This window comes from Macrosteles quadrilineatus, unplaced genomic scaffold (genome assembly GCF_028750875.1).
Source record: "Macrosteles quadrilineatus isolate MER2022 unplaced genomic scaffold, UCM_ALF_1.0 Scaffold_1__1_contigs__length_201487025, whole genome shotgun sequence".
NCBI lineage: Eukaryota > Metazoa > Arthropoda > Insecta > Hemiptera > Cicadellidae > Macrosteles > Macrosteles quadrilineatus.
The window spans coordinates 72,114,172-72,125,075 of NW_026542594.1; the positions used below are offsets into that span (position 1 = coordinate 72,114,172).

The 10,904-nt window shown below is 37.1% G+C and overlaps 1 protein-coding gene across 1 annotated transcript in view; it reads right to left on the minus strand.

The window, feature by feature from the left end:
- LOC128983569 (uncharacterized) overlaps positions 1–9,609 on the minus strand; it is a 76,953-nt gene extending 67,344 nt beyond the window's left edge. Inside the window, exon 1 of the mRNA XM_054402891.1 lies at positions 9,585–9,609. The gene's annotated coding sequence lies outside the window, so the exon portion shown is untranslated. The remainder of the gene's footprint in view (positions 1–9,584) is intronic.
- Between the last annotated feature and the right edge of the window lie 1,295 nt (positions 9,610–10,904).

A 10,904-nucleotide genomic window follows, 5' to 3' on the forward strand; every position in this document is an offset into this window, starting at 1 on the left:
ATATAGTATATAATATATAGTATATATATAGTATATAGTATATATATAGTATATATATATAATATATAGTATATCAGCCTGGGCAATTGTAAAAGAAAATTCCCAATCTCTCAGAGCCAGTAATAAGCTTCCATTTCATCCAAATAAAATAAATAGTTTTTTAATTAATTCTGTTAACAATATTAGAAACAGTATTAAGAAACCGGCAAATACTTATGATCATTTCTAACAAAAAGTTCCTTTTAACAATTCAGAGTTTCACTTTTCTTTGGTCACTTGTAGTGAGGTTATGTCAGTCATAACAAAAATGAAAAATACCAAATCCAAAGATATCTATGATATCTCCAACTGATTTACCGGTATTAAAGAAATTGTTGATGTAATCATTTCACCTTTGGATTACTGTGTAAACGCCTGTCTACAGGGGGGATTCTTTCCTGATTGTCTCAAAATTTCCAAAATGTGTACAATTTTCAAAAAAAAGGGATAAAAACTGCCCAGGAAACTATCGGCCCATTAGTCTAGTACCTGTTCTGTCCAAGGTTCTAGAACACATTATTCACAATCAGATTAACAGCTTTTTTGAAAATAATTCTCTCTTTACCAAACAACAATTTATTTGGCTTTAGAGTTGGACAGTCCACTGTGGATGCAATTGATGCCATGGTTCAGGACATTCACAGGGCTTTTGAAAATAAAGATTTTGCCTGGGCCACCTTCATTGATCTTAGCAAGGCCTTTGATTGTGTTGACCATGGGATCTTGCTGCATAAGTTGGAATTTTATGGAATCAGAAACAGTGCTCTAAATCTTTTGTGGTCTTATTTAACAAATCGTAGACAGGCGGTATATGCTGATGGTGAATGGTCCTCCATCGCCCTCAGCAACTGTGGGGTACCTCAAAAGGCTCTGTCTTGGGTCCCCTTCTGTTTTTAATTGCCATAAATAATCTGCCTATGAATCTTAGTTGCAATTCCCATCTCTATGCGGATGATACCACCTTGCTACTTGTCACAGTGACCTTTTGCATCTTAAGTCCATTGTCAGAAACACAGTCAACACTGCTGCCGAGTGGTTTTCAGCCAATAGTTTTCTTGTGAATAAAGACAAAACACAATCAGTCATATTTTGCCTAAGACCTCTACATGATATAGGCCCACTTGAAGCTGAACTGTCCAATGTTGTAAAATTTCTAGGTGTCCATATTGACAAACAATTGACTTGGTCTGATCATATAACTCAACTCTGTACTAGGTTAAGTAGAATGATCTGCCTTTTTCGTAAGCTTAATGATTTAGTTTGTATTAGTTATTGATCAGTTTACTTTGCTTTATTTCAGTCTGCCTTGAACTATGGTATCATTCTTTAGGGTAATAAGTTAGTTCTCATGTCTTCGATGTCTTAATATTACAAAAAAAGGTCCTGCGCATAATGGCTAGGGTTGATCCTGAGGAACATTGTCGCCCCATTTTTATTGAATTTAATATTTTAACCGTTTTTAACTTATATATATTTAATACTAGCTGTTTTACCCGAGCTTTGCAACGGGAAGAGAACACGAAATAGAAACATTTTGATCTTTACATCTGTTGATAAAATAGTTACACATAAGCCTTTTAAAAACAAAATTTTACCTTTATGGCCTTAATAGGATACTAGCTGTTGTCATAAATGTAAAAAAAATAATAGTAGGCCTACTGCGCCCTGTTGGTAAACCTTGTAACTTTTTAATGCTATTCAATATCATAGAACCAACTTGTGTAGTTGAAACAGCTGACAAAATTCTTTTATTCCTTTTAAATATGATTACTCATAAGGTTAACATGGGAAACTCCAGAGCCACTGGGACGGAGCCCGAAAGGACTTTTAAGATAAGAATGCGTCTATATGTTAATCAGGAATGTGAGCTATCATCATACCAAATTTCAGCCCAATCCGACCAGTATTTTTCGCGTTTACTTGTCACAAACATACATCCATCCATCCATACATCCAAACTTTCTCATTTATAATATTAATAGTAGGAAACAAACTTTCTCATTTATAATATTAGTAGGATCATGTTAAAACTAGTTTTGAGGAAATGGACTCCCATGCCACAAGGAGTGATTTTCATGATTTTCAAACTAGAAATAGACATCAATTTGATATGGTACCCCATGTTAGACTGAGTAAAACAAAGAAAAGTCATAAAATTCTGGGCCTAAAATGAGAGAGAGAGAGAGAGAGAGAGAGAGAGAGAGAGAGAGAGAGAGAGAGAGAGAGGGGGAGAGAGAGAGAGAGAGAGAGATCTTTATTTACAAATCGTTAAGATTGAAAATTGCGTCAAATATATTACAGAAACTTCTTTCGAGAGTGTCTTTTAGAATAATTGATCTACAGAGCTTGCCAGTCCAAGAACTCTCCAACGCCGTAGAAAGGATGGTGGTGCAGCCAATCCCGGAGTACTGTCTTCAGCTTCTCAGGACTGGAACTCTTGATTTCAGCTGGCAGATGGTTGAAAAATTTGGCTCCGATGTAAGAAGGCTTACCCTCATATCTTCTACTGTGGTGTGTAGGCAGATTAAAATTACAGGCATGCCGGGTAAAGTGCTGGTGGACATTCTCATTCCGTGGCAATCTTGATTTGCAGGCCATGGTGACAACTTCAAGTATGTAAGTATTTATTAGTGTTAATATCTTTAGGTCTACAAAAGCTTGTCTGCAACTCGCCCTCCATTCTAAGTCCGCCATAACACGAACAGCCTCTTTCTGCAGAACTAACACACGTTGCAGGTTTTTCCCGGCAGTGGCGCCCCAAAGAGCTATTCCATATTTGATGTGGCTGTCCAGTAAAGCAAAATAGGCGGTTTTTACTGCATCATATGTGCTAATGGCTTTAACGCGTCTTAAAGCATATATACTGCTGCTTAATTTCTGGCAGAGGCTGTCGATGTGCTCGTCCCATCTGAGATTGGAGTCTAATATTATTCCAAGGTGTTTAACAGATTCAACAGATGAAATGTTTGGAAGTTCTGATATTTTTTCTTTTTCCTTTCCCATGTTGAGCTGCCTAGTTTTAGTCTCGTTGAATACGAGATCATTTCCAGAGCAGTATTCAATAGCTAGTTCCAAGGAGATGAACGAAGCTACCTCAAGATCTTCTATACTGTGACTGGAAGATAATAAAACAGTATTGTCAGCATACATTATTGCTCTTCCAAAGTTCTCTGTATGTGCAGGAAGGTCAAGCGTGAACAGTGTGAAGAGGACAGGTCCCAAAACTGAGCCCTGTGGCACACCTCTACAGATAGGGAGCAAAGACGATCTGGAGTAGGATAGCTTTCCATTGGTCTTTTGCCTAACTTCAACAAGCTGCTCACGTCCTCTCAGATAACTTGCGAACAAAGATAATGTCCCATCCCGAAAACCTAGTCTTTCCAATTTTTTTAGAATGAGATCATGGCTGAGGCAATCGAAGGCCTTGCTTAGATCAAGAAATATTCCAACAATGCTTTCACCACTCTCAAGCCGATCAAGACTGTCCTCTACCAAGTCCACAAGGGCTGTCAAAGTTGATTTCTTCTTTCGGAAGCCGTGTTGATTTTCTAGGTCGATGCTGTTCCTTGCTAGGTGGTCTTCGATTCGGGTGAGTATAACTTTCTCAATAATCTTCGAGAAGGTAGATACCAAGGAAATAGGGCGGAAGTTCCCAAGCTCGTGTTTATTTCCCTTTTTATGTAGTGGTATCACCTTAGTGGTCTTCAGTTTACTGGGGAAGCATCCACTGGCAAGGCTCAGGTTGACAACATGGAGTAAGGGTTTCATTAGCTCGGACAAGCAGTGCTTCACCATCTCGGATGAATATCCATCCAGCCCTGAAGAGTTCTTACTTTTCATTGTGCCAACAACCTTTCGCAGTTCCTTCTCAGTCGTGGGTATTAGATCTGTTAATGCGTGTGTAATATCTGGCAAATTTGTCTTTATGTTACTTGATCTCCCGGCCTGGCTGTTCAATGTTTCATCAGCTATCGATGTGAAGTATGAGTTCAACGCATTGGCAAGCTCTGAAGGATCCTCCACTCTGTGGCCTTCTTGAAGCGTCAAGTATTTAATTTCCGTGTTATCTTCTAGCTTAGACCTTCTTTCACTATTTATGACCCTCCAAACTGCCTTTGATTTGCAGTTAGACTGATTGATATAGTTTGCTGTAGTCTCTCGTCTCAGGTCTCTTAGAAATAAGTCATAGACCTTCTTGGAGTGGTTGGCAGTCCACCTGTCCTCTTCTCTCCCTGTCCTAATATAGGTTTCCTGGGCCTGAAGGAAGGTGTCTTTCAGTTTGACCGCTTCTTCATTAAAAACGTGCTTGATGGGATTGCGTCGGTTTGCTCTTGACAGTTTGAGTGGGCATGAAGCGTTGAGAGCCATGGTAATTATGACCAGGAAGTGGTCAAACGCCACTTCAACAAGGTTGCTTTGCATAACGTCTTGCCAGTCCTGAGCTGCAAGTAGTGCCCTCAAACAGTCCAAGTTATTTGGGTTGATGACTCTACCAATAGTTGAATATGGCTTTACACTGTTGACGCTGAGGCCCAGTTCACATATTTGGCCACTGTGGTCCGATATACCAGTGTGTATAACCCCGACATTGACATTATTCTTGAGATGGTTAGAGACGCAGCACATGTCTATGGAGGTGGACGAGATGCTAGTAGTCCTTGTTGGTGGAAGCTGTAGTCTGAGGACATTGAAGGTTGATAGAATATCTTCAAGTGCAGTTTTCTTTAAGGATGGTTCCATGCAGTCTACATTGAAATCTCCCATGATTACAATCAAAATATTAGGAGAGATCCACTGGTCCAAAATGTTTGAAAGTGTTTGAAGAGCTAAGGTCAGTGATTCCTTGTCCTCTCTCGGCGGACGGTAAACACCCAGAATATGGACAGTTTTCCTCTTATGGAATTTATTTGGACAGTAATGTCTAAATAAATTGCCCAACAAATTGCTATCACTTCCTTACAAAGTTTTTAAAGCTAAAATTCATATGTGGCTAGTAAAGGACCCGTTCTACAAACTAAACAATTTTTTAGAACTTCCTAACTTAGACCATTACATATTGAGTAATGTTTGTACTTTTTTCTCTTGTAGTTATCCTCATCTGCATGCATTTTATATTCTCTTTGTATCTCTTGTTTTGACCTTGTACTCTAAACCCATTGTACTCTTCCTTGACAAATGTTTAACTAACATAATACCTTTCATTGACCATTCCACATGCAATTGTATTGTCTATTGGGAAATAAAGTTTTGATTTCATTTGATTTGTCTGCTAAATCAGTTTGTGCTTATTTACTAATTTCATGTCATTATTTACCATTTTTTGCTTTGATTATTAAATTTTTTAAATCAAATAAGTTAAATCATTACTTTATGGTGTAAATACCAATCAACCCGAATTAGGCAGTAAAAAACGGAATTAGGGTTGGGGTCGACCGGGATTAGAGTAAGGAGGCTAAAATCAGAAACGTGGAATAAGTATTAATGAAAACACATGTAAAATACCATTAAGTTATATCCTTCCAAGTTTTGGTACTTATATTCACAAAGGAAAAATATTCCAGATCCTGTAAAAAATATTTACCCTAGTTACACTGGGATATGAAGTACCGGTAATTTTGATATGTCAACTTACAGTATTGTTAACGCTGAATCCAAAAATGCAATAAGTTTTGGTCGGAGAGATTCCTAAGTGGCCGTACAGTTCAATAATGAATAGGCCTATTAAGCTTAAGTTTTGTTGATTTATTAACATATTTGTGGTATGGACGAGTCCAAGTTCTAGTGGCGACTAACACTAAAAGGGGTGGAAGGTTTGTGGAGTGGAAACAGGTGTAAGTTGTTTACATTCGATACTAAACAGACAAAACCACACACGACGCCATGAGAGCAAAATCAGAGTTACAATATGCAATAAATAGATTTTTAAAAGAAAATGGACTTTGATGCTGTTTAGAAAATACAATAAATCAACTACGGTACATAAACTATTAATCACATGAACATAAATTATAAAACAAAATAGAATTCATTCACGTAAAATATCAGTAATAGAAGCTAGGCCACTGCCGATATGATCATATCGTCCTCATTATAATCCTCAACCATTGACTAATGCCTCAACGTCTGTTAATGAACGTGCCATAGTGCATAATCCCATAGTACATAGCCTAATCCCATTGTGTCTAAAAGTGAAAACGTGCGACAGTGCATAATTTAATGTATCAGCAACTAATAAATTATATTACATAATCTAATCTAATCTAACCCAACCCAACCTTTTAATGTTTAAATCACATTTAATGTCAGAAAAGGCATGTGAGGAAGATAGGTCGGACTTTATGCGGATTCGTGACTATATTAAGTCCTTTGAAGTGAGGTTAGATTAGGTAGGTAAGTTAAAGGTTAGGTTATAATGAACGGACTAATTAATTTATGCAACTTTCAGACTGTTTGTGCACAAATAGTGGGTGAAACACAATGAAATAATGTAATTCAATATTGTAAATTGGTGAAATCCGATGGCAATAAATAAATAATTAACGGATTTTGACCCATTCCTATTGTATGCCTAAGTTAAATGTCATCCTTGGGACCTTGTTTATTCAAAAGTTGTGTACCGTATTTAAACAGCGATAAGTTATCTTCGGTAGGTAACTAACTTACAGTAAGTTAATAATTTTCTGTGAAAATTGTCATATTCTTTCCTGATTCATTCATTCTTTTGGATTCAGGAGGGCTGCACTTTACTTTAGGTCCTACACTCATTCGAATGAAAATATCGATCGATATATCGATTGTTCGATATATCGTTTGGTTAGTTAACCTAACCTAACTAACCAAACGATATATCGAATGAAACAATCAAATAATCAATATAGGCTAGGCATATTAGGGATATAAGCGGCAGTTAGCGGAAAGTTTAGGTACAGTCCTAATCATTACTTTTCTTTATGTTTTTTGGGTCGCTGAACAGGAATATGAGGTTTGCTGACAGATATTTTGCCCGGAACATTGTTTATTTTGTGAAAAACCTTAAAATTTTGGCACTTTTTTAGGTTTTTCGGTCTAATCTCGGTTTGGTTATTATGGGTTTTGGACAAAACCCTGCTTTGTAAAATTAAAGATGACAAAATTTACTACAAGTCTCCTATACAATGTTTGTTTCTACGACGAACCGTTTCGCCACTAGAGCACAAAATTTAAAACATTGCTAAATGCTGCCGTTTTTACATTGGGTTTCCATGGACACAGCTCATTTTACGATAATTTCAACTATTTATTCATGATAATAAACTGAAACACACTTAAAAATAAACAAACTAGTGCCCCTGACCACAAGCCTCAACCTGAAAGAAATACCCGTCTTTTAACATTAAATTGGGGAAAATGGTGACATTTTTTTTATGTTAATAACCTCATGAATAGAGCAATAGGTTGGTTGGTAGGATCATGCAATTCACTCTTTTCAGGTTGAAGGTTGGCATTCCATCCATCCTTTTTTTGGTGGGCCCAAGAGGAGAGAAAAAGCATCTTCTACCATATCCTTATTTGCTCCTAAAGCTTCCTCAAGGGTAAGAAACTGAGGACCAAGTTTATCTTTGAATATTCTCAGCTGCCTACAGTTTTCTTCTTTATAGCAAGGAAAGGAGTGGTGAGTATGTTGTCGATTAAGTTTTTCTTGGTTGATGTTTGGTTTTTGATGGTGGTGGTTTTTGAGAGGTTGATGCTCTGGCCATAACTATTGTGTAGTAGGAACCCACCATCAATTACATACTGCACTTGACCATGGAAGTGCTCGTTTTCAATTGGGACAGGGGCTTTAGGCCTATAAAGATTTGATTTGGTTCCTTGTGCAAATCCTTATTATCAAACAACGAGAAAGAGTTTGGACCCAGTTTGTAGGACAAGAAGTGTTTTAGTTCTCTTCATCAGAATTCTTAGCGATGCTGATACGAAAACAATGTGTTGGGGTTTACGGGCAAGAATTCTCTACTTTCATCGCGTTATTTATTATGGCAAGTGCCTGGACACAGTCTGCTCGTCTGAATTTGACGATACCAAAGTTAAAGTTATCTACAACTCTTTTAATGTCTTTCATCCTTTTTTCTCAATCACTATAGCAGTCAACCATGTGGCCAGCAAAATTCCTGTGCTGAGAAAATAAATGGGGGTTTTGTGGGAACGGGAAATGTTCCAGCAGTCAGTCATACATCTTGGCATAGATTTATTATGTGTGTTTCAGTTCATTATCATGAATAAATAGTTCGGTATTTGTTTACTTTAGGGGCTTCTACCAAATTTAGAAAAAAATGTTTTTTTCTCATTATTTGGCCTATTTTGAACACTTTTTACATTTGGCTCTTTAGGGGCAAACGCCTATTTAACCCTGAAAATCGCGTTTGAAAATTGCAAAAAATGCTAAAAATTTGCGTAGTTTTTTTAACCCTTAATGTGTTTTTACTATTACTAAGGACCTACAGAACTAAATATAATCCAACCTAACTTTATCTAATCTAATCTAACCTAACCTAACTTAACCTAACCTAACCCAACCCTACCTAACCAATGCTTAGGTTAGCAATACTTATGCCGAAAATAGCGGATTTTTAGTTAAACCAAGGTTAGGTTACGTTAGGTTAGGTTACGTTAGGTTAGGTTAGGTTAGTTAAGGTTAAGTCAGGTATGGCTAGTTATTAAGTTCAATTAACCTAAAATCACCTGAATATTTTAAATCTAACCTAACCTAACCTAACTTAACCTTACGTAAACTAACCTATAACTATATTTAATGTAACCTAACCTAACTTAACTTAACCTAACCCAATCCTACCTAACCTAACCCGACCCTACCTAACCAATGCTTAGGTTAGCAATATGCCGAAAATAGCGGATTTTTAGTTAAACCAAGGTTAGGTTAAGTTAGGTTAGTTTAAATATACATCTGCTTATTACTAAAATAATAAAAACACATTTAATATTTAAAGAAAGGCAAGGGGGGAAAACCCAGATTTTCTAAGTAAAAATGGCAATTGCTGAAAAATTTTCGCAATTTTCAAACGCGATTTTCAGGGTGAAATAGGCGTTTGCCCCAAAAGTGTCAAATGTAAAAAGTGTTCAAAATAGGCCAAATAATGAGAAAAAAAACATTTTTTTCTAAATTCGTTAGAAGCCCCTAAAGTAAACAAATACCATTACATAGGAAACTTGTAGTAGATTTTGTCTTCTTTAATTTTACAAAGCAGGGTCTTCTCAAAAACCCATAATAACAAAGATTTACCCCAAAAACCTAAAAAAAGTGGCCAAATTTTAAGGTTTTTAACAAAATAAACAATGTTCCGGGCAAAATATCTGTCAGCAAACCTCATATTCGTGTTCAGCGACCCAAAAAACATAAAGAAAAGTGATGATTAGGACTGTACCTAAACTTTCCTAATATGCCTAGACTAATATTTTCATTCGGTTGTTTGTGTAGGACCTATTTTAGCTCAGTGTAAAGTAAAGTGCAGCCTTCAGGAAATAAAAGCCGACAAAGTTAAATAACTTACGGTACAAATTCGGATGGAGGCACCTAACTTAGGCCTAGGCTAGTTAAGTTATAGTAAATAATTAACTTACCTGCCCGGTAATCTAGACAGATCAGTCGAAATTGCGAGTAGGCCTAGGCCTATAGAATAAAATAATAATATAATTAACCAACTATAAGAAGACTGATTAACCAACGTCTTAGTAGCCTACCTTACTCCGCTGTCTGAGGCTGAGGTTAGGCTTATGTTGGGAGGAGAGGACCTGTTGAATTGAGATAAAACATTCCTACTATCACGAGTCTCTAATTATACCCATATGTAATAGGCTACAGTATTACAGGACAGACGACAGGACAGGATCACTCTTAAAAGTAGTCAATTGCGAATTACACAGAGGATACGCGTCCGGTAACCAGTCGTGGATTAGGCGTCCGGTAGTGACGTCACCGGGTTGTGGCCGTTGTGGGGTCCCGGAACGCCATTACCACAACGATACGACGATGTTCGGTCAGCGTTGTTCGTGGTGTAGTGGACTGGATAGAGTGCTCGGCTCTCGGCTGATATCCTAGAGGTCCCTGGTTCGAAACCCATCGGTTTCTTTAACTTTTTGTCACAGATTTTGCTTTGAATGTAATTTCTTCTTAACTGTACATCTTTTGTTAGAATTTTTGGCATTTATAATTTTATGTTATGAAGAGAATTGAACCTTCATTTGATTTTTTAATTATCAGCAAGTTTGGTTGGTTAGGTTAGGTTATGCCAGTAACTGCCGGACGCCTAATCCACGTCCGGTTACCGGACGCGTATCCTCTGCGAACAAATTAATTGTAGTGTTGTTGAACGCTGTGGCTATGGTTACGTCTATGCGTGGTCTATTGTTTTTGTCTAAGGACCAATAGATAGTAGTTTGGGGTTGTAGTTGTATTATATTATTCAAGGTTCCACGGTATCGGCCAGATGAATGACAGTGATCACGTACCCTATCAAAATATAAGGGCTTTTCGCAAGTGACAGTGTGTTGAGTTTTGGAAAGATACCTCTTGCTCTGGAGTCATTACAAGGGGAATATATATCGACATTTGACTTTTAATGAAGTCATAAGTCTCAAATAACCTTTTGAAAAACACGTCCATAACATTTGCACCACTATATAACTCTTCAGATGAAATAATCTTAGAATCTCTCACTACAACAAATGCATATCCAGATGTAGTACGCTTGTTTGAGTTTACAAAACATTCAAAATCTGCATAAATCACAAATAGGTCTTTAAGTTGATATTTATAATTTTTAAATTGTAATGTATCTTGTTTAGACATTTCCACTCGTTGGGCATCAAAG